Source organism: Sus scrofa, chromosome 10 (assembly GCF_000003025.6).
Source record: "Sus scrofa isolate TJ Tabasco breed Duroc chromosome 10, Sscrofa11.1, whole genome shotgun sequence".
Lineage (NCBI taxonomy): Eukaryota > Metazoa > Chordata > Mammalia > Artiodactyla > Suidae > Sus > Sus scrofa.
In genome coordinates this window covers 20,341,867-20,367,356 of record NC_010452.4, presented here as the reverse complement: position 1 = coordinate 20,367,356, position 25,490 = coordinate 20,341,867, and the positions used below count along the sequence as shown (strand labels likewise).

Sequence of the window (25,490 nt, the reverse complement as noted above, 5' to 3'; positions counted from 1 at the left end):
ACTCAACAACAAAAAAACCCAACAACCCCATTGAAAAATGGGCAAAAGACCTGAATAGAGATTTCTCCAAAGAAGGTGAACAGATGGCCAGCAGGCACATGAAAAAAATGCTCAACATCCCTGATTATTAGAGAAATGCAAATCAAAACAACAATGAGGTACCACCTGACACCAGTCAGCATGGCCATCATTAACAAGTCAACATATAACAAAGGCTGAAGAGGGTGTGGAGAAAAGGGAACCCTCCTTCACTGTTGGTGGGAATGTAAATTGGTACAACCACTATGGCAAACAGTATGCAGGTATCTCAGAAAACTAAATATAGAACTCCCATATGACCCAGCAATCCCACTCTTGGGCATTTATCTGGACAACACTTTCACTGAAAAAGACACATGCACCCATATGTTCATTGCAGCACTATTCACAATAGCCAAGACGTGGAAACAAACAACCGTCAATAGATGAATAGATTAAGGAGATGTGGTGCATACACACAATGGAATACTACTCAGCCATAAAAAAGAACAAAATAATGCCATTTGCAACAACATGGATGGAACTAGAGACTCTCGTACTAAGTGAAGTAGGTCAGAAAGAGAATGACACCATATGATATCACTTATAGCTGGAATATAACATAGGGCACCAATGATCTATCCACAAAACAGAAACCGATATGGACGTGGAGGGCAGACTTGTGTTTGCAAGGGGGTAGGGTTGAAGGGAGTGGGATGGATTTGGGGTTAGTAGATGCAAACTATTGCATTTGGAATGGATGAGCTGCATAGCACTGGGAACCATATCCAGTCATTTGTGATGGAACATGATGGAGGATAAGGTGAGAAAAAGAATGTATGACTGGATCACTTTGCTGTACAGCAGAAATTGACAGAACATTGTAAACCAACTATAATAAAAACAGTCTTAAGATTTAATGTCACAATTCTCCTTCCCACCACTTTGATAGGGCTCCTGGATCATGGCAGTGAGTTACAAAGGAAATGCAACGGGGGCTGGTGGGACAGGCAGGTCGACGCATGGCCTGGGGCGTGGCCGTCAGCACAGGATTAACACAGGAGGTTAGTACACGTGACTTTGGGTGCAGGACCTTTAGAGGTCCCGCTGGGCCAGCAGGGCTCCTTGTGGCAGAGTGTGATTGGGAGTGACAGCACTAACGGCCCGAATGCAGCCAGAACAAAGATTGGGACTTGAACCCACGGTTTGAGATTAGAATCCCTCCCCCTGTGTCTGGACTCACGGAGGTTCAGGTTCTTCGTGTCTCTGCACAGAAGGAATTCAGCGAGAGACAAAGTGATAGGCAAGAAATAGATTTGTTAGGATAAGATGCTTGGGAGAGATGAAAGCCAGCAGGGAAGGAGGCTCTGCCTGAGGAGCCAGTGGGCCACAGTTTTATCATCCAAGGGGCGTGGGGGTTGGAAAGGCCCGCTTCTTCCTTTCTGGGAGTAGCAGCTCCTCTTTGGTATCCAGTAAAGTGTGTATTCTAATCAGCAGAAGGGCGGTCCTCAAACTCCTGCCCTGGGTCTGAATCTGAATGCAGGCCTCCTCCCATTCCCCCACCCGACGCCCTGAGGCAATTCTCAATTCTCGCACCTCCACTAGTAAGGCAGGCCTGCCTTGTTCTGATGGCTTTCCTGAACTCACAGTGGTCCCCCAGCATCCCCCAGGTTTCCCTCTTTCTCTATCATCCCCTGTTGGGACTTCTACAGCCACCTGTGCCTACTCCATCCCTATCATGTTGGGTGAGTGGACCTTGGCCCTCTCCCCAGGTGCCCTCCAGGCCCTGTGGCCTTGGATCAGGAGGGGAGCTCAGGGGCCGGGGTGGCCCAGAGAGAGGCTGAGGGCTGTTAGGTTTGCAAGGGAGGAACACAGGAGGCCAAGCCTGTCAAGCAAGAGAGATTTATTAAGGCACCTGAAACGGATGGGCTGAGCTCAAGATGGCATTAGCGCAACTGTGAGGAGACGACAGGCTTATAAAGGATCCTGGCGGGAACCTGTGGTGGGAGTTTATGGCGGGAACGTGTGGCAGGAACAATAAAGAAGGAGGGGGAAGGTTCCACAATTCAGGGGAGAGAAAGGGCCGAGTCCCATGACAGAGGGCAGTTAATCTCTGTAGGTGGTGCCTCTACTCTACGAGGCAGTTGCTTTCTGCAGGCCAGGGCTTCTCAGTCCCCAGCCTGAGCCTCCATATTCCAGGAGGCGACGCAAATCTAGGGCCGGGCTGTACCCATGTCTCCAGCAGGCCTCCAAGGTGGACAGCAACATTCGGGGGGTAGGGCTGGGGACGGGGTTCTGTCACCATCCCCCTGGTCTATCAAGGGCTGCGTCCTCCAGAGCCCTTGCCAAGGCCAGCAGGCTGGACCACGACCCATCTCCACCGTCTAATGACAGTGGCAGTCTCCCTCGGTCACACTCCTCCGTACCCGGTGGCCACTGCTTGGCCTCAGAGCTTGAGGGCGCTGGATCCCTGGCAGTTTCCTCCCTCAGTGATAGCTGGCAGGGTCTGTGACCAGTCCAGCGGGCACTGCGAGCTGAGATCTGCCTTCTCAGCGGGGCCTGGACACTGGCAGGAGGACTCAGACCGGGTGCTGGCCACATGCTCCTGGGCAGGGTGACCAGCCTGCCCCCCGGCCTCCCTCTGACTCTCCTCAGAGGGCAAAAGTCATTGCTTGGGACCAACACTGAACAAGTAAGATGAGGGGTAATGACGTCGCTTTGCTTAAGGGATTTGCTAAGAGTTAAAAGCCACAAAGAGGTATGGAGACAGAATTTAACATCTCACCTCCCTTTTCTTATATATTACACCTTCGGGGAAAAAAAAAAGTGCACAACAGAAAATAACATTTGTTTTGATGGAGGGTTATAGGCACATTGTGACCTGACCTACCTGGAGAGGCTGTAAGACCAAAGAATGACACCATCAAGTTGCAACAACTAACCACACCCCTCTGTCACCTCTCCTATAAAATGGCTTTGCTGAAAGCTTTCCAAGAGTTTTTTTTTTTTTTTTTTTTTTTTTTTTTTTGCTTTTTAGGGCCGCACCTGCGGCATATGAAAGTTTCCAGGCTGGGGGTCGAATTGGATTGGAGCTGTAGCCACCAGCCTACGCCACAGACACAACAACGTGGGATTTGAGCTGCGTCTGCAACCTACACCACAGCTCACAGCAACACTGGATCCTTAACCCACTGAGCGAGCCCAGGGATCAAACCTGCATCCTCCTGGATCTTAGTCAGGGTTGTTAACTGCTGAGCCACAAAGTGAACTCCCAAGGAGTTCGGGTTTTAAGGCATGAGCCACCTGCCTCCTTGCACACCTTGCAATAAACCTTTCCCTGCTCCAAACTTTGATGTTTTAGAATTTTTGGCCTCACTATGTGTCGGGCACACAAACTTGTGTTCAGTAACAGAAAGAGCTGCAGGACACAGACTCTTCAAGAAATTGTCAGGAAAATCCAGACATCAGAGGAGACAACGAAATGAGAAAACCAGAAAATACTGACTCCTCTGGCCTCTACAGTTACAGCAAAGAGTAAACGGCTCAGCTCCTGGCCAGATTAACATAAAACCTCACTACAAGCCTAATTTCCTCAGTTTCTATTACACGACATATTGTTTCCAGCTTTCAAGAACAACAAAAAATACAAGGCACACTAAAAGGCACATAACACTCAGTCTGAAACAAAGCAAGCATCAGAACCAGACTTAGATTTTGATATAGATTTCGGTATTATCAGACATGGAATTTAAAATAACCATGATGGAGTTCCCGTTGTGGCTCAGCGGTAATGAACCCGACTCATATCCATGAGGATGCGGGTTTGATCCCTGGCCTCACTCAGTAGGTCGGGGATCGGGAGCTGCCATGAACTCTAGTGTAGGTCACAAATACAGCTCAGATCCCAAGTGGCCGTGGCATAGGCCGGCAGCTGTAGCTCCAATTCGACCCCTAGCCTGGTAACTTCCATATGCCATGGGTGTGGCCCCAAATAAAAGAACCATCTCTGGTGTAGGCTGGCAGCTGCATCTCCGATTAGACCCCTAGCCTGGGAACCTCCCTATGTCGCAGGAGCAGCCCAGGAAATGGCAAAAAGACAAAAAAAAAAAAAAAAAAGAACCGTGATTAATATACTAAGGGCTCTGACAGAAAAAACCAGACAACATGCAAGAACAGATGGGTCATGTGAGCAGAGAGATGGAAACGTTACAAGAAACAAAAGGAAGTGCCACAAATCAAAAACACCGTAACAAATGAAGAATATCTTTGCTGGACTGCTCAGAGACTGGACTTATTTGTGGACAGGATCACTGAATTTGAAGATATGGCTGCTGAAATTAACTAATGTAAAATGCAAAAGGAAAAACTGAATTTTTAGAAAATGGAATATAATATCCAAGAATTCTTAATTACAGAAGCTATAACATGCATGTAATCGTAATATTACATGGAGAGGAGAGAGAGAAGAAACAGGAAGGAAGGATGGATGGATGGGAGGAGAAGGAAAGAAAAAACAGAAATATTTAAGGTCATAGTGACCAACACTTTCCGAAAATGAATGACAGACCCAAAACCACAGATCTGGGAAACTCTGACAACACCAAATAGGATGAAAAAGCAAAATGTCTCAACCTAAGTTGATGATATTCCAAAAGCAGAAATCCAAAGACAAAGAGAAAATCCTGAAAGCAGTCAGAGGATTAAACATCTTACCTGTTGTATGGATGGAATCGTGTCCCCTCCAACATTTACGTGCGAGGTTCTAACACCCAATGTGGCTGTATTTGGAGTGAGGGCCTTTAGGTAGGTAATTAAAGGTAAATGAAGCTATATGGGTAGGATTTAATTCAATATGACTAGTGCCCTTATAAGAAGAGAAACACCAGGATGCCCATGCAGAGAGAAAAGGCCACAAGAGGACACAGTGAGAAGATGCCATCTGCAAGCCAAAGAGAGAGGGGTCAGGAGAAAGCAAACCTGCCAGTACCTTGATCTTGGACTTCTAGCTTCCAGAACTGTGAGAAAATTGTTCCTGTTGTAAAAGCCACCTAGCCTGTGATATTCTGTTATGGGAGCATTAAGTGGACTAGGATTATATTTTATATATATATATGTATACCCGCACATATGTGTATATATATATTTAATGTATATATAATAGAAGGGAAAAAAAGAGAATAAATACATCAGACTTCTTATCAGAAACCAGGCAAACAAGAGAGTAGAGTGAAATATTTAAATCACTGAAAGAGAAATAATACTAAGTTGAAATTCTGTGTCCAGCAAAAGCATTCTTAGAAAGTGAAGCAGAAATATAGAATTCTCAGAGAAATAAAAATTGAGACTATTTGTCATCAGTAGGCTTTCCTTGCAAGAAATGATAAAAAAAAAAAAAGTTTCTTCAGAGAGAAAGAAATGGATATAGGTAAGAACTTTCCTACCTCCAAAAAGAAAGGAAGAACCTTAGAGAGGGAATAAATAAAGGGAAAATCTTTTTATTTTTTCATTCTTAATTGATCTAACAGATAACGATTTATTCACGATAGAGGAACAATGTCTTGAGTGATTACATTGTGTGGATAAGTAATGACAGCAATATTCCAGGGACTGAGAGAGGATAGGTGTGAATATCAGTTATAGTGTACCTACTTTATATTTTGTGAAACACTAGTGTTTTCTGAATGTGAACTTAGACTATTTGTGAATGTATATTGCAACCTCTAGGGCAGCACTGACACAATTTTAAAAAGAAGTATAATTGCCATGATAAGAGAATAGAGAAAATGGAATTATAGTAAGTGTTCAAATAACACCAGAGAAGCAGATAAGAAGAGAAAGATAAATAAAAAAGGACAACAGCAATAAATATAAAATCATTATAATTATGGTAGGTATCAACCCAACTATACCAATAAACTTAAATGTGCATGGCCCAAATATAACAATGAAAATACAGAGACTTTCAGAGTGGATTTTTTTAAAGAGTGTATATTGTCTAAAAGAAACGTAATTCAAATAGAAAGCCAAGGATAGCTTAAAAGTAAAGGGATGGTGAAAGATTTCTCATACTAACACTAATCAAAGCTGGAATAGCTATATTAACTTCAGATAAAGCAGACTTCACAACAAGAAAAAGCAGCAGGGATAAATAAAGGCATTACATAATGTTTAAGGAGTCAGTCCTCCAAGAGTAAAAATATAATACTCAATGTGCATCTACCTAACAACACAGCACGAAAATACATGAGATGAAAACTGACAGAAATGCAAAGAGAAATCGATAAACTTACTAAACGTAGCTGGAGCCTTCAATAGCCTTCTTTCAATTGCACTAAATCCAGTAAGCAAAAAATCATTAAGGATATAGCTGATCTTAACCATGTTATCAATCGATTGGATCCAACAACGATGGAATATACATTATTCTCAAGAGGACATAAAACCTTCACCAAGAGAGGCCACATTCTGGGACATAAAACACATCTTAAGACGTTAAAAAGAATAGAAATAATGCAAGGGATGCCTTCAGACCACAATGGAATTAAACTAGAAAATAACAGAAACAGAGTTGTAAAATCCCCAGATATTTAGAGATTAAACAATACACTTCTATCTAACACATGGATGGGAAAAGAAGTTTCAAAAATTAAAAAAAAATTAACTAAATGAAAATAAAACTTATCTAAAATTGTGATATGTAGTGGAATCAGTGCTTATAGACAAATTTATGGCATTGAATGCATATATCACATAAGATAAATCTAAGATTAATAACATAAATTTCCATCTTCAGTAAATAAAGCAAGAAGAGTAATACAAAGCTAAGCAAGCATCAGAAAAGAATACATTTAGAGCAAAAAATCAGTAAAATTGAAGACAGAAAATCTATGGAGAAAATCAGCTAAACCAAATGCTGATACTTTGAAAAGAGCAATAACATTTATGCACTAAGAAAAAAGACTTTAATAAAATCGTAAATGAAAGAGAAAAGATCACTATTGGTCCCATGGACATATAATATTAAATGACTATTAGGAACAATTGTGTGATCGCAAATTGAACAACTTGGATGAAATGGACCTATCCTTGGTAGACACAATGTTCTCAAATTCGTGCAGGAGAGATGATCTGAATATGCCTACAGCTATGAAAGAAAATCTGCAATTAATAACCTTTCACAAAGAAGGAGCCAGGCCCAGTGATTTTACTGGTGATTCTACTCAACGTTGAAAGAAGAAATTAAATCAATTCTCTACAATCTCTTCTAGAAGATAGTAACAGAGGGATTACTTTCTAACTCATTTTTTGAGGCCAGCATTACCAAAACCCCCAAACCAGATTAAGACATCACAGGAAAGGGAAGTTTTCATCATGGCTCAGTGGAAATGATCTGACTAGGATCCATGAGGATGCAGGTTTGATTCCTGGCCTCGCTCTGTGGGTTAAGGATCTGGCGTTGCCACGAGCTGTGGTGTAGGTCGGATCCGATGTTGCTTTGGCTGTGGTGTAGGCCGGAAGCTACAGCTCCGATTTGAACCCTAGCCTGAGCATACATATGCCGTAGGTAAAGCCCTAAAAAAAAAAAAAAAAAAGAGAGAGAGAGACATCACAAGAAAGGGGGCAAAAGGCCAACGTCTCATGAATGTAGATGTGAAAATCCTTAACAAAATATTAATGCATCAAGTCAAATAATCCATAAAAGAATTTATACAGCATGGCCAATCCACAGGCTAAAGAAGAAAAATCATAAACAGGTTGATACAGAAAAAAACCCTTTGATAAAATTAGATACCCATTCATCACAAAAACTTTCAATCAGATAGGAACAGAGGAGAACTTCCTCAATTTGATCAAGAATATCTGCAAACAACCTGTAGGTAACAGCATACTTAGTGATGAGAAATTAGATGGCTTTCCCCTAAACATGAGAACAAGACAAGGATGCCTCGTCTCACTATTCCTACTCAACATTGTATGAGAAGTCCTAGCTAATACAACACCACTTTGAAAAAACACACGGTATACACATTAGAAAGGAAGACATAAAGCTGCTCTTCAGATGACACGAGTGTCCCACGAAGAAAAATCCAGAGTAGGAAAACAACCAAATCTCTAGAATAAGCAACTATGTAAAAGTTGCAGGACATATGGTTAATACGCAAAAGTCCATTTCTTTCTTGTTTTGGCCATGCCCATGGCATGCACAAGTTCCTGGGCCGGGGATCGAACCCAAGCCACAGCAGTAACCAGAGCCACAGGATTGACAACACGGAGTCCTCCACCACTAGGCCACCAGGAATTTCAATTTCTTTCTTGCATACTAGCAATGAGCAACTGGAATATGAAATTGAAATCAACAGTTATGTGCCAATGAATTTGACAACCTAGAAAAGGACAACTTTCTAGAGATACAGCCTGCCAAAACTGAATCAAAAAGAAATAGATCAACTGAAGAAACCCATCACTAGAAATGAAATTGAATATGTAATAAAAAATACTCCCTATGAACAAAAGTCCAGGACCAGATGGCTTCACAGGCGAATTCTACCAAACATACAAAGAGGAACTTATGCCCATCCTTCTTAAACTTTTCAAAAAGGTTGAAGAAGGAATACTCCCAAAGACATTCTATGAAGCCACCATCACCCTAATACCAAAACCACACAAAGATATCACCAGAAAACTCTAGGCCAATATCTTTGATGAATACAGACACAAAAATTCTCAACAAAATTTTAGCCAACAGAATCCAACAACATATAAAAAAAGATCATACACCACGACAGGTGGGATTCATCCCAGGGTCACAAAGATGGTTCAACATATGCAAATCAATCAAATGTCATACACATTAATAAAAGTCAAAAACCACATGATCATCTCAATAGATGCATAAAAAGCATTTGACAAAGTCCAACTTTCTTACATAATAAAAACTCTTACCAAAGTGGGTATAAAGGGAACGTACCTTAATATAATAAAAGCCACTTATGACAAACCCACAGCAAATATAATACTCAATGGAGAAAAGCTGAAAGCACTCCCACTAAAATCTGGAACAAGACAAGGATGCCCACTTTCACCATTGTTATTCAACACAGTACTGGAAGTCCTAGCTCAGCAATCAGTCAAACGAAAGAAATAAAAAGTATCCACATTGGAAGAGAAGAGGTAAAATTGTCACTGTATGCGCATGATATGATACTATATTCAGAAAACACTAAGGAATCCATACAAAAACTACTTGAACTGATCAAAGCAGCAGGATACAAGATTAGCATTCAGGAATCCATTGTATATCTGTATACTAACAACAAAATATTAGAAAAGGAATATAAAACTATAATACCTTTTAAAATCACACCCCAAAAAATTAAATACCTAGGAATAAATCTGATCAAGGAGGTGAAAGACTTATATGCTGAGAACTATAAAACATTAATCAAGGAAATTAAAGAGGATTCAAGGAAATGGAAAGATATTCCATGCTCCTGCATTGGAAAAATTAATGTCATAAAAATGGCCATACTACCCAAAGCAATCTACAGATTCAATGCAATCCCTATCAAATTACCCACGACATTTTTCACAGAACTAGAACAAACAATCCAAAAATTTATATGGAACCACAAAAGACCCAGAATTGCCAAAGCAATCCTGAGGAACAAAAACCAAGCAGGAGGCATAACTCTCCCAGACTTCAGGCAATGTTACAAAGCCACAGTCATCGAGACAGTGTGGTACTGGTACCAAAACAGACATACAGACCAGTGGAACAGAATAGAGAACCCAGAAGTAAACCCAGACACCTATGGTCAATTAATCTTCAACAAAAGAGGCAAGAATACAAAATGGGGAAAAGACAGTCTTTTCTGCAAGTATTGCTGGGCAAACTGGACAGCCACATGTAAACTGATGAAACTGGAACACACCCTCACACCATGCACAAAAATAAACTCAAAATGGCTTAAAGACTTAAACATAAAACAGGACACCAAACTCCTAGAAGAGAATATAGACAAAACATTCTCTAACATCAACCTTACAAATGCTGTCTTAGATAAGTCTCCCAAAGCAACAGAAATAAAAGCAAAAATAAACCAATGGGACCTAATCAAACTGACAAGTTTTGCATAGCAAAGGAAACCATTAAAAAAAAAAAAAAACAACCTACAGAATGGGAGAAAATAGTTTCAAACGATGCAACTTACAAGGGCTTAATCTCTAAAATATACAAACAACTTATACAACGCAACAGCAAAAAACCCAACAACCTAATTGAAATATGGGAAAAAGACCTGATATACATTTCTCCAAAGAAGATATACAGATGGCCAACAAGCACATGAAAAAAAATGTTCAACATCACTAATTATAAGAGAAATGCAAATCAGAACTATTATGAAGTACCACCTCACACCAGTCAAAATGGCCATCATTAACAAATCAACAAATAACAAATTCTGGAGAGGGTGTGGAAAAAAGGGAACCCTCCTACACTGTTGGTGGGAATGTAAATTGGTACAACCACTATGGAAAACTGTATAGAGATACCTCAGAAGACTTGATACAGAACTACCATATGAACCAACAATCCCACTCTTGGGCATACATCTGAACAAAATTTCCTTGAAAAAGTATGTTCATTGCAGCACTATTCACAATAGCCAAGACATGAAAACAACCTAAATGTCCATTGATATGATAAATGATTGGATTAAGAAGACATGGTGTGTATATACACAATGGAATACTAAACCAGAAAAAAGAACAAAATAATGTTATTTGCAGCCACATGAATGGAACCAGAGACTCTCATGCTAAGTGAAGTAAGTCAGAAAGAGAAAGACAAACACCGTATGATATCACATATCTGGAATCCAATATACAGCACAAATGAACCCTTCCACAGAAAAGAAAATCATTTACTTGGAGAACTGACTTGTGGTTGCGAAGGGGGAGGAGAAGGGAGTGGGATGAATTGGGAATTTGGGGTTAATAGATGCAAACTATTGCCTTTGGAATGGAAAGCAATGAGATCCTGCTGTATAGCACTGGGAACTCTATCTAGTCACTTGTGATGGAGCATGATGGAGGATAATACACGAAAAAGAATGTATATTTGTATGTGTGACTAGATCACTTTGCTCTATAGTAGAAAACACACAGAACACTGTAAACCAAGTATAATGGAAAAAATAAAAATCATTTAAAAATAAAAAGAAATAAATTTTCACAAAAGAAACAACAAAAAGAAATTAAAATTAGTTACATTAGCATCAAAATAAAATAACTTCTTGGGTATAAATTTAGTAAGACTATACAGGAGTTATGTGAGGAAAACTACAAAACTCTAATAAAATAAAGAAATTGAATGGAAACATATGGACAGATATTCCATATTCATTGGCACAAAAACTCAATATTGTTTAAGATGTCAAATCTTCCCAACTAGATCTAATGCAATACCAATCATAATCTCAATTTCATGGACAGGACAAGCTGATTTTTAAAGAAAAGGCAAAATTTTGTGAAGAGCCAAAATAATGCTGAAAAAAATTGGAGAATTAACTTTAAGACTTTCTATAAAAAGTTCAATTAACCAAGACAGCATAGTATTCACTAAAGACTAGACAATGAGATCAACAGAACAGAACAGAGAGCCCAGAAATAAACTCACACCAAGTAGAGTTAACTGATCTTTAACCAAGAAGCAAAGGTCATTCAGTTGAGAAAGGATAGTCTTTTCAACTAATGATGCTACAACAACTCTACGTCCATATGCAAAAAAAAAAAAAAAAAAGTTGAATCTAGACACAGAAATTTTACTTTTCACAAGAATTAAGTAAATATATCACAGACCTAAATGCAAAGCACAAAACTATAAAACTTCTAGAAAATAACACAGAAGAAAATTTAGATGACCTTGGATTTGGCAGTTTTTACATAAAACATCAAAAGCATTCTCCTTGAAAAGATTAGAAATTTATACTTTATTAAAACTAAAAACTTTTGTTCTATTTAAAGACACTCTTAAGAGAGTGAAAAGACAAGCCACATAATGGGTAGAAATACTGGCAAAGCATACATATAAAGAATTACACCCAGAATATACAACAAACTCTTAAAATTCAATAATAAAAAACAAAGAACAATCCAATTGAAAAATGGGAAAAAGATTCAGCAGACATCTCAACAAAGATGTGTAGATGGCAAATATGTGTAAGAAAAGATGTCAGCAACATGTGCTGATTTCAAACTAAACAACAATGAAGTATTACTACACACCTGTTGGGATGGCTAAGTTCCAAAACCTGACATTGGCCCTGATGCAGAGCAACAGACATTGTCATCTTTGCTGATGCAAATGCACAATGCACCACTGTCACTTTGGAAGACCATTTGACAGCTGCTTAGGAAGCCAGACACAGGTTTACTATCAGCAGTTGTACTCCTAGACATTTACCTCGTGGAGCTGAAATCTTATGTCCACACAAAAAGCTATACGTGCATGTTTATAGCAGCTTTATTGACAACTGTCAGAAACTGGAAGCAATCAAGTCATCCTTTAGTGAGTGACTGGACATACAAACTGTAGTACAATGGAATATTACTCAAGAAGAAGAAATGAGCTATAAAGTCATGAAAACACATGAGGAACTTTAAATGCATATTACAACATGAACAAAGTCACCTGAGAAGCTAAACATCTTTAATTCCAAATATATGACCATTTGGGAAAAAGCAATACTATAGACAAAGTAAAAGATGAATGGTTTCCAGGGGGTTAGGGGAGGAAATGAGGGATAAATAGGTGAGATGCCTACTGATCGGGAATTTTTAGGGCAGAGAAACTATTCTGTAGGGTTTTGTAATGGAGGATACATGACATTGTGCATGCATTAAAACCCAAAGGCTTGTATGACACAAAGACTGACCCTTAATGTAAATTATGGACATGACTTAGTCATAATACATCAACACTAATTAATTGTAAGAGCTGCTTGGAGGAGGGGTGCATATGGGAACTCTCTGTGCTACCTCCTCCATTTTTCCATTAATCCAAAACTGTTCTTAAGTCTATTAAACATCTCCTGCATCTTTATATAAAAAAGACAACCCAATTAAAAATGGGCAGAAGATCTAAATAGGCATTTTTCCAAAGATGACAGATGGCCAAAGAGCACATGCAAAGATGCTCAACATCACTGATTAATAAAGAAAAGAAAATCGAAACTCCCATAAGGTATCATCTCACACCACTCAGAATGGCCTTCATCAAAAAGTCTACACACAATAAAAGCTAGAGGGGGGGGAGAAAAGGGAACCCTCCTACACTGTTGGTGGGAATGCAAATTGGTGCAACCACTATAGAGAACAGGATGGAGATTCCTTAAATAACTAAAAAATAGAGCTACTCTATGATCCACTAACCCACTCCTGGCCATGTATCCAGAGTCAACCATACTTTGAAAAGATACATGCACCCCAACATTCACTGCAGCATATTTACAATAGCCAAGACATTGAAGCAACCGAAATGCCCATCAATAGAGGAATGGATAAAGAAAAGGTGATACATATATATGACAGCATATTACTCAACCATGCAAAGAACAAAATAATGTCATTTGCAGCAATATGGATGGGCCTAGAGATTATCATACTAAGAGAAAGACAAATATATGATATCACTTATATGTGGAATCTAATAAAATGATGCAAAACAACTTGTTTATAAAACAGAAACAAACTCAGATTTCAAAAATCAAACATGGTTATCATAGAGGAAAGCATGAAGGGCAGAGGGATGAATTAGAGGATGGGAATAACATATACACACTACTGTATATAAAAGAGATAATTAACAAAGACCTACCGTATGATACAGGGAAATCTATTCAATAATCTGTAATAACCTAGATGGGAAAAAGAATGGATGTATATGCTTAACTGATTCACCTTGCTGTACACCTGAAACTAATACATTATAAGCCAACTATACTCCAATAAAAAATAAATCTGCTCTTAAAAGGTCCATGATCCTGTGAAATCAGATGTTATGATCATTATACAACTACAGATGTGATAAATTCATTTGAGTAATAAAAAATAAATAGAAAGAAAGAAAGAAAGAAAGAAAAGAGGGGGGAAAAAGGTCCATTATAAAGTGATAGAACCCAGAAGACAATTAAAAGAAAAAAAATTAGATTAAACCAAAAGAAACACAAGAGTAAATAAACATAATACAGGACGCAGTGGAAATGAATCCAACTAGGAACCATGAGGTTTCGGGTGCAATCCCGGCTTGCTCAGTGGGTTAAGGATCCAGCGTTGCTGTGAGCTATGGTGTAGGTCACAGACGTGGCTCAGATCCTGCATTGCTGTGGCTGTGGTGTAGGCCACTGGCTTCAGCTCCAATTGGACCCCTAGCCTGGGAACCTCCATATGCTGCAGATGCAGCCCTAAAAAGACAAAAGACAAAAATAAATAAACACAATAGATAATAACTTAAGAGAAACAGGTGAAAAGGACAAAATGAAATAAAAGACAAATGAAAGGAAATAAAAAGGATTAGAATGAAATTGATAAATTAGAAGCTCCAACATATGTTACAGAAGTCCCTGGAATGAAATTGATAAAGAAGCTCCAACATATGTAACAGAAGTCCCTGGAAAAGCAAAGCAATGCAATGGAATAGAACGATAATGACAACAAAAAAACTGCAATTCAGGAAAATGTTTCAAACATAAGGTTAATATTTGAAACTCCATGTTGAAATGATCTATCATGTTCCTGGGAAACTGACCCAGAAGAGACAACATCATGTGTGGTAAACGGCCCCCCAAAGACGTCTGCACCCTAATCTCCAGAACTGTGAGTGTGTTACCTTGGGTGATAAAGGGACTTTGCACACAGGTGTAATTAAGGTTAAGGACCTTGAGCTGAGATTATTCTGTGTTATCTGAATGAGCCCAATCTAATCACACAAAATCCTTAAAGGAGAAGTACTTTTCCTGGCTGTGGTGGGAAGGAGATGTGACTTCTGAAGAAGGGTCAAGGGAGATACGATGGTGCTGGCTTTGAGGAAGAAAGAAGGGGTCCATCACCCAAGGAATGTGGGTGGCCTCTAGAAGCTGGAAGGAACAAGGAAACAGACTGCCCCTTAGAGGCTCCAGAGGGGAATGCATCTGCGCTGACACCTTGGTTTTAGCCCAATGAGAGACCCATTTTGGATATCTGACCTAGAGAACTGTAAGATGATAAATTTGTGTTGTTTTAACCTGTTAAGTCTGTGGCATTTTACTATCGCAGTAATATAAAGCAATACACCAAAAATATTTAACAAAATCACTAGACCTTAAATATAAAAAGCCCAAGCAAAAAAGAAATTCATGTTGCAATTAGACTTCACAACAGCAATCAATATTCTTGAAGGGCAGCAATGACACAAGATAGTGGAGTAACGTTTTTTTACAATGCCCAAAGAACAAAATGTGAGACAGGATTTTATATCCAGTTACCCGCAAATGGTTAACAACATACAAGTTCACGATGGACACCCTTAAACCTTCCTTGAAGAATCTTGCAGGAAATGAGCTTCAGAGAACAAAAATGGCTAGACAGACATTGACAGACTACTATGTCCTCAAAACTGAGACGGATAGCATAGAAGGAAAATACAAATATAAAACCTGAATATTAACAGAAAATTTGACATACAAAATTTCTCTCTAAAACACAAAAACTAATATCTAGCTCTGAAGACGCAACATCGACCAACCTAGATGTGAGTTGTGCAACTAGTACCCCCAATTCAAACTGCATTCTTCATGGAATGGACCCTTTCCTCCTGAAAGGAACCTGAGGATCCTTAGCAAAACGGTGTCCAGGCCGGGGCAGGCAACATACAAGATGCCTGATATGTCCTATAAGACAAGACAGCCACGAATTTATCAAAAACTATTCAAGTAGTTTCAAAGATCTCAAGAGCCAAATTAAAGAGGCTCCCATGGGCTAAAATGATTTACATTTCTTTCTTTCTCTTTCTTTCCTTCTTTCTGGGCCAACCCACGGTATATGGAGGTTCCCAGGCCAGGGTCCATTGGAGCTGAAGCCAGCCGCCTACACCACAGCCATAGCAATTCAGGATCCGAGCTGCGTCTGCGACCTACACCACAGCTCACAGCAACGCCGGATCCTTAACCCACTGAGCGAGGCCAGGTTGAACCCGCAACCTCATGGTTCCTAGTCGGCTTCGTTTCCACTGCACCACGACAGAAACTCCTAAAATGATTTAATTTGAACGAAAACCACAGGTGCAATGGACTGAACTACATTAAAGTTTACTTCCACAAATTTATGATATCAAAAATGACTTAATTGATCGTTATCAGTATATGCTAGGAACTGAACTCATTATTTTGGAAATGGTTTCATAAAGAGAAAGAATCAAACATTTATCCTGCTTTTCCCATGCTAACCTACCACTGGATAACCTAAGAGTAGATCAGAGGAAGTTTCACTTTATTATTATAGCATCCCAGCCACTAGGGAAGAGGGCAGAATAGAGCTAGGACATTCTTCCTAATGAACTACTTGACCTAAGCATTGAGCATCAATGTCTGCTAACATCACAAGAAAGAAAATAAGACACTTTTTTTTTGCTTTCCAAGAGAACACCCCACCACCCATGACAGTGTCTTGGAAAAATATCTAATCCAATTCTGATTTTAGAAAAATCTAGATCCAACTACCAGTGCTCAGGAAAGATGGAAGAGGGGAAGCTGTCCAAGTACATAAAATCAACCTGTATTTCTCTAATGACACAGCAAAAGCACAAACCAAAAGAGGGAGAGAGAAGTAGAGACAGAAAACAATCAAAAGATACTTAACTGCTGGTGGGAATGTAAATTGGTATAGTCACTACAGAGAACAGTATGGGGGTTCCTCCAAAAACTAAAAATAGAGTTCCTACATGATCCTGCAGTCCCACTCCTGGGCATGTATCCAAAGAAAACCATAATTTGAAAAAGATACATGCACCCCATATTCATTGCAGCACTACTTATAATAGTCAAGACATGGACGCAATGGTGCTAATGATGGACTAAATGTCCATCAACAGAGTAATGGATAAGGAAGATGCAGTGCGTGTATATATACATATTAGAATATTACTCATCCATGAAAAAGAAACCCCATTTGCAGCAACATGGATGGACCTAGAGATTATCATACTAAGTAAGAGAGACAAAGAAATATATCACTTATATGTAGAATTTTTTTTAAAAGATACAAATGAACTTATTTACAAAACAGAAATCAACCCACAGACACAGAAAACAAACCATGGGGAAAAGCAAGGGGGCGGGGAGGGAAAATTAGGAGTTTGGGATTAACATACACACTGCTGTACATAAAGTAGATAAATGACAAGGACTCACTATAGCACAGCGAACTATATACTAAATATTTTGTAATAACCTATAAGGGAGAATAATCTGAAAAATACATACATTATATATATATATATATATATACACACACACACTCATGTAAAAAAAAGAAAAGCTATCACATATGGATTTATTTGGGTTCTGCTGAAAGTAAACTATAAAATAAATCAATTTATACATTTTGGGATAATGGGAAGTTCACATGCTTACTGGATATTTGATAATATTTTAAAAAGTATTACTCAATTTTTAGCTGGACTACTGATATTTTCATTATATTAATAAGTGAGTTCTTTTAGAGACATAGACTGAAATGGAGAGAGAAAATTAAATGTTTGGGATTTAATTCACAAGCTTGCAGGCTGGGAGAAAGTAGATATGTTATAGGCAATGGGGTACAGTACAAGAGTTGGTAATGGCCGAAACTGCATAATAAGTTTAAGAGATTTTACTACATTATTCTATTTTCAAATGTTTGAAATTCTCAATAATAAAAAGATTTTGAGGAGTTCCCAGTATGGCTCAGTGGGGTGAGGAGCCGACACAGTGTGTGTCAGGAGGTGGGTTCCATCCCTGGCCTCGCTCGGTGGGTTAAGGATCCGATACTGCCATGGCTGTGATGCAGCTGCAGCTCCAATTTGACTTCCAGCCTGGGAACTTCCATATGCTGCAGGTGTGGATGTAAAAAGAAAAAAAAAAATTTTAATAAAAAATTATTAAAAAATCCAAATAGTGTTTGTATTTCTCTAGCCTTCTGATGACTATTTTGTTCTTCAAGATTACACTAATTATTTACAGAAATAAACAATAATATTTACAGAAATATTTATAGAATATTTACAGAAATTAAGAAAATAAGTTATTTACAGAAATAAACACCATGAAGCATTTAAAGATACTTAAGTAGCTTGGAATATAATGTGCATGGAGTTGGAGATGGGAATACATGTAAATTCCCTCTCTGTTTCCTCCACCCCTTCCAGACTGAAGATTCATCTTATGGATGAAGAAGATGGGAACGAAGGATTGAGTCAAGATTAGCTTGGCCTTGGCAGAGAGTCCAAGGGAAGAGTTGTCATAACCCGACAGCCCTCCAGGAATTTCTTTCAAGATGGGAGAGCCTTGAATCTACATTAGAAATAGACATTAAGTAAACCCAACCTTCATCTGGGCCAAGAGGAAGCTACAGATAGATGGTGCGAATATTACAGATTGGGGTTCTGAGTAGCTGAGTCATTGCTTTGTTAATGGGACGACATCTTTTGTTTGCTTTGCATTGAATTTTAAAAACCTACAATGCTTGATTTTCTCATTTTCACCAATATATCTCATAATAATTTTAAAGACATAGGACTTTTTCTACTTACACTCTCCAATCTCTTGTGAATATTTCTTACGTGATCTTTGTGAGGAGAGACATGTTATAATTCTTTAAAAGTTATATTCTATTATCCCCTAACTTGAACTTAAGAACTTAACATGAAGCTGTTTGAATTTCTAGCTTCTCCCCTCCCGGTATAGAAAGCATCCAGCTGCAGGATATTATTGGCAAGCACAGCAATGAATTTGCACTGAAAACCCCAAACACTGAATCCTTCATTTTTCTTCTTTGTTTTCAAGAAATCCCCTATCACATGAGATATGTGATGCCATTTGTGCCAGAAGGCTTTGTATAATAATAGTCTCCTTCAGTTTTCCAGGCTCACATAGAAGAATCACTAAGGAAACTAGTCGGTAACATCAACAAAGAAAATTGCTCATTTTCTGCTGAAACTGCTCTTATTCTAATTTTTAAATAATTTTATCTTTTTAAATGTAGATACCTGTAAGAGTTCAGAAAAAGATACCCGGTTATTAACATTTCAGGTGTAATTATTACTTCCTAATAGCCACCTTTTCCATGTGGCCGTTTTCTTTAGGAGAAGTATTATTACCTCCCTACTTGTGTGGGCCCTCAGACATCTTCAAATGAGTGTCTGTAGGTGGGACTCTCTGATTATAAAGGCTGAGTGAAATTAATGTTATTAATGTACCGAGGTGTGAAGGATGAGCTTCAACTGGGTTTCCATAAAGAACTCTGCTGATTACGTGCTTGAAGCCACAGCAGACCTGTCTCAAATATCCCCATTGAAGCCTTTTACCAGCTCTCCTGCTCATCAGTGAGAAGAGCCTGCAGCTTCTCTGCATAACGTGGAGCCAGAGTGCTGACAAGCAGCTTATCAGCACTAATGATAACCGCTGCGCTTTCCACGTTCGCCTGCTCTTTTTCAGAAGTGAATACTTAAGAAATCAGTAGACTGTTGCCAGGAGCCTTGCCTACAAGCTGCTGCCTTTGAGAATTTTTGCAAATTCTTGCAAAGGGTAACCAAGTGATTCCATTTCTTAAAATTTCTTAGTTTATAAGAAGGACAGACTTGCAAGGGGCCCTCCTGGAGACGGGTACACACATCTAACATTCTGATATCTCTTAAGACTTCTACTCACGTTTTGAAGCGTTTCAAAAGATGCCCCTTGAAGGGGGCTATCATCAATCTACACTTGAGCCAAGAGGAATTCCGAGTTAAAACTCTAGAGCCCTCCTGATCCTGCAGCTTATAAACCCTTGCTAAATTAAAAAATTTCAACCTGGTGAGCCATCTTCACCCACAGAAGTGGTCCCAATTATGAAGCATGTATCCATTCATTCACTCATATGCCTCATGGATCAGTCAGTACTGTTTCCTGAGCATCTATTTTGTGCTCGAAGTACTGGATTACGTGCTGCTCATGTACAAGATGACAGAGGAAACCCAGAAGAACTCACGATCCGTGGAGGAAACCCACATGGAAGCTTTGATCAAGTACCTCTGGCAGCGAGGGAAAAACAAGAATGCTCTTTCTGGGCAGCCAGGCGGGCTTCCCAGAGGAGGTAGCGTTTACCCTAGGCTTTAAAGAATGAGGATTCTATGAAAAGAGGTATTGGTACCTTTTATAGCGTGTTCTTTATCGTGCTGATGGGGCTTCTCCCTTACTCCCTGCAGAAAAATAAAATCATGATTATAAACTAGAACAATGCTTTGATCTTGGGTGTCAACAAATTCCATCTCAGAAAGTCCCTGTTAAAATGCGAAGGAGGTTGGCTCATTAACTTACTTATAGGACTTTTAATAACTCTCCTGTTACATCACACAACCGAAATGCGGTTCAAATGAGAAGCTATTTGGGAAATGATATTCCTTGTCAATTGCAAAGTGGATCCAAGTGTTAGGTATGTGTGATATTGTCACTATTGTCCCAGTAACACCATTCTTACTATACTAAGGATTATTTACTAGTTTTCTAGACGCTGGCAATACAAGAAAATTGAAAAATACAAATAGCTTTGAAATAGTTTTATGGTACCTCATAGTGGATACCTCAAACAAGCTCATCAGGGAAAACTTTGTCATCAAGAAAAGTTCTTTTGGAGTTCCCGTCATGACACAGTGGTTAACGAATCCAACTAGGAACCACGAGGTTGCGGGTTCAATCCCTGGCCTTGCTCAGTGGGTTAAGGATCTGGAGTTGCTGTGGCTGTGGCGTGGGCCAGTGGCTTTGGCTCCAATTGGACCCCTAGCCTGGGAACCTCCATATGCCCTGGGAGCAGCCCTAGAAAAGTCAAAAAAAAAAAAAAGTTTTTTTGTGCTACAAAAGTAACAAATAGGCTAGATTATCTGCTTTAGTTTAGAAATTACAATGACCTTCACCTGGTCGTCACATGCTGGCATTTTGGAGGCCTAGCCAAGCTCCCTTGTTTCAACAAGGTGGCTTTGTCCTTAATCTATTTTCTCCATCCTCATGTCAACACAAAAAATTAGCCAGCAGCCAGAAAAACCCAGACTTAGGGTGCCAACAAAGTAGACTCAAAAACTATTTTTGAAGGATAATATTTGATATTTCAATTAGAAGCCTCAAAGAAGTTAAACCTTAAAAAAATACTGGATTATCTTCGTCTTCATTTATGAATTAAGAAGTGGTTTTAGGAGTTCCCGTCGTGGCGCAGCAGAAATGAATCCAACTAGGAACCATGAGGTTGTGGGTTCAATCCCTAGCCTCGCTTAGTGGGTTAAGGGTCGATGTTGCCGTGAGCTGTGGTGTAGGTCGCAGAAGCGGCTCGGATCTGGCGTGGCTGTGGCTGCGGTGTACGCCGGCAGCTACAGCTCTGATTGTACGTACCCCTAACTTGGGAGCCTCCATATGCCACAGGTGCAGCCCTAAAAGGACAAAGACAAAAAAAAAAAATTGTTTTTATTTTTAAGACATGTGGGAGAGGTACCACCAATGTTTCGGCATTTAAGTCTCCCCTAAGGTCTTCAAGGTCCCCACCTGAGCATTTCAAAGCGAGTTCACGGTTTTCTGGAGTTCTGAGTGACAGGAGAGGCGGCGGGACTCTCTAAACCGAGGGACGAGTGTACGTCACACTCTCTGAGCATCTCTGTCCTGTGCACTGATGGAAACACATGCTGGACGGAGAGGAAGGATATTTGCAAACCTAAGGAGGCTCCTGGGTGCAGCCTACAGCGAGGGACCAGCAGCTGGGAGCTTTCAGCTCCCTCGTCTGTTCCTGTCTCTAATAAAATGTCCCCATTTAAAAGGGGCCCGGCTTCCAGTCTCCCCCACGCCACGCACAGCTGGCCCACGGCTTGCTTTGAGAGTCGCCAGGGGTACCCAGAGCATGGAAAGACCCCTTCGTACCTTTCTCCTGGTGGGAAGTGCTGCCGATGAGGTCAGGAGAGACAGGGCGCAACAGACCACGAAGCCTCCATCCACCTGAAGCGGCGGAAGCGGGTGAATCCAGAGGCTCCACCCTCCTCAGTTGCGCCTGCGCAGAGCAGTCAGGCAGGCTGCTCCCAGGTGTAAACCCCGTTGTAGAAATGATGTAAGATTTAATACTGATGGAGTGATGCGATCAAAGACACACACCGGCAAACAGAGCAGGAAGTTCAGAGTAGGAAGGTTTTCCCCTCACATTTCTAAATTCACTGCAACATTTCTTAAAACCCCGGCTTTCCTTTTGCATCTCTTTCTTGTGCGTCTGCAGCGCTCCTTGCCTTCCGGGGGCAAAATTCTCCCAACTCGGGCCATGACGCTTGTCTTTCTCCAGAAAGCCCTTTCTCCTGCTTCTTCAGCACGTGGAGGCCCTTAGTGACAACATCCTAGCACAAAAGCCCAAGTGGAAGCGCTGCTATGGAGACGGCAAACATTTTCTAGGAGTGTGCAGAAGGGGAGGGCCCTGAGGGAGAAAAATCGAAATATTTTGTTACATTTTTCATGTTTTTATTTTTTTAATTTTAAAAAAATTGAAGGATGGTTGTTTTACAATGTTGCCTTAATTTCAGGCAATCACACACACACACACACACATTCTTTTTTTTTTTTTTTTAGGGCCACACTCATGGCACATGTAAGTTCCCAGGCCAGGGGTTGAATCAGTGCTGTTGCTGCGGGCCTGCACCACAGCTCCAGCGACGCAGGATCCTTAACCCACTGAGCAAGTCCAGGATGGAGCTGGCAGCCTCCTGGATGCTAGTAGGCTCCGTTAACCACTGAGCCACGACGGAACTCCCACACATTCTTTTTCAGATTCTTTTCCATTATAGGTCATTACAAGATATTGAGTGTAGTTCCCTGTGCTATACAGTCCTTGTTGGTTATTTATTTTATATACAGTAGGTGTGTATCTGTTAACTCAAAACGTCTAATTTATCCCTCCCCCTCCCCTTCCCCTCCCTTAACCATAAATTTGTTTTCTATGTCTGTGAGTCTATTTCTGTTTTGTAAACAGGCTCATCTGTTTCAGGAAAATCTAAACATTTGATACTTTGGACAAAAAAGTATCAAATTTTCTCCTAGGACAGTTGTCACTTCTGAAAGCTGAGCATAGGGCCCTAAGTAAAGGAGGTATGACAGAAATGTATTTTTTCGGTGCAGGTGACACTGAGAATCTATGGCACCCATAGAGTCGTAACTACCATCAGAGCCCCCACTGATTGGAAACCTACCATGTGCTGGAGGGTTTTACCTATTTTATTTTTCCTCGGGGAGATGTGATGGGATAGATTTTCCTACCCCTGCTTTACAGAAAGAACTGGAGGAAAGTCAGGGAGACTAAATAATTTCCAGCTGATTAAAGCAGGCAGCGTGGCAGCCCAATGCCTGCAGCATTCAGGCCAAAGTTCTCCCCTTCGGTCACACTATTTCCACAGGGGTGATGGTGGAGCCTGCGGTGGCTCCTTACATAGAGCTTCGCCAAAGACCACAGGCCCCCATCTACCTCCCCCTCCCCCCAAATGCCAGGCCAGCCCCAGCCTCTCTATAGATTCTGAGAGCGTGTTGACATCAGCGCCCTGTGACCTGCACCTGTAGGATGGGAGCTCTCCCTTCTTGCAACAGCCGTAGGTGTCTGATCTCCAGGGCCGGCTGCACAGGGAAACAGACATTGGGGTGGCAGCCCCCCTCCCCGGCTTTGGGGTGGTTCATGCCAAGTACTGGAAACCAAGCCCTGTCTTCCTGCCTCTTCCCTTCCCCCTCTTCAGACGGAAGGGTCACACTTTTCTTGGGGTGAAGGGGGTTAACGCTCCATAGGGCCATTCTCTGAGCTGTAACACAGAACAATGAAAAGGTTCTGGGAACCCCTTACACCTTTTATACATTTTGTAGTTAAAAGAGAAAGAGATCAGTGCGCCCTGAGCAAGACACTGAGATACTTTCCACTTCAACATCTTAATTTCCAATCAAATCCCATCCTCTCTAAACAGCCTCCAGCAGTATTCCTAATTAGGGTCATTATGTCTTTCTTTTTAAAATAAAAGTAGCATAAACCCTCCCCTGTTCCCCTTAATGGGAGGGACATAGAAACACGTGAGTTACAGGCAGTTTGGTTTCTGCTTTTCATGCAGAAGTGATCCTTTCAAAACCCAGTTCACTGCAGAATTAATGGCCTCTTTCTCATGCTTTAGGGCAGAAGCGGATCACCAGTCTGGGTCAGGGAAAACACTTCCGGTGCGGGATGGACATGAGAAATGTGGTGAGGAATGTGGGCTTTGCTTGGATGCTCTGGTGGGGGCAGGATGCTGGGCCGCCAAGGGGGCAGGTGCTGCAGGATGGTGCACGGCATCCTCTGTTTCTCCAGAAGCACTGGACCTCTAGCTGAAACCATCTGAATCACCCCCTCCAGAGCCCCTCTGATGCCCCCATGTGGACAGCAGGTGTCTGCAAGTGATCAGTCTGCAGGCAACCAACAGAAAGGTGTTTGTTCGTTTTTTATCATTTATTTATACATATATTTTTTTCTACTGTACAGCATGGTGACCCAGTTACACATACACGCATACATTCTTTTTTCTCACATTACGTGATCCATCATAAGTGACTAGACCGAGTTCCCAGTGCTACACAGCAGGATCCATTGCTAATCATCCCAAGGCAACATTCTGCATCTATTTACCCCAAGCTCCCAGTCCCTCCCATCCCTCCCCTTCCCCTTGGCAGCCACGTGTCTATTCTCCAAGTCCATGATTTTCTTTTCTGTGAAAGATTCCTTTGGGCCATATATTAGATTCTAGATATATGTGATATCATATGGTATTTGTCTTTTTCTGACTTACTTCATCAGATGAGAGTCTCTAGTTCCATCCATGTTGCTGAAAATGGCATTATTTTGTTCTTTTTTATGGCTGAGTAGTATTCCATTGTGTATATATACCCCATCTTCCTAATCCAATCTTGTATTAGTGGACTTTGGGTTGATTCCATGTCTAGAGCCCACCTTCCTGGGGGGCAGGTGCAGGAGCACCCCACTGCCCAACCACATTTGCTTTTATTCAGAAGTTGCTGACACATCATTTTTTTGTACAGATTAAAGCTTGTGTTCTGTTTTACACCCAAGCACAGGGAAATCATGTGTTTCCTGAAACAGAGGAAACACTGCAAGAAAGGTGCGTGTCACATAGGGATTGAGTAACTTAAATGGAGATAGGAGTTCCCATCATGGCG

General features: G+C 40.6%; 1 long non-coding RNA gene across 1 annotated transcript in view; it reads right to left on the bottom strand.

Annotated features, from left to right (window-relative positions):
* Positions 1-22,673, bottom strand: part of LOC102165783 — a 56,864-nt gene extending 34,191 nt beyond the window's left edge. The window contains exons 1-2 of the long non-coding RNA XR_002336246.1: positions 22,191-22,673; positions 20,443-20,491 (exon numbers count right to left, since the gene is read on the bottom strand). This is a non-coding gene — a long non-coding RNA (uncharacterized LOC102165783). The remainder of the gene's footprint in view (positions 1-20,442; positions 20,492-22,190) is intronic.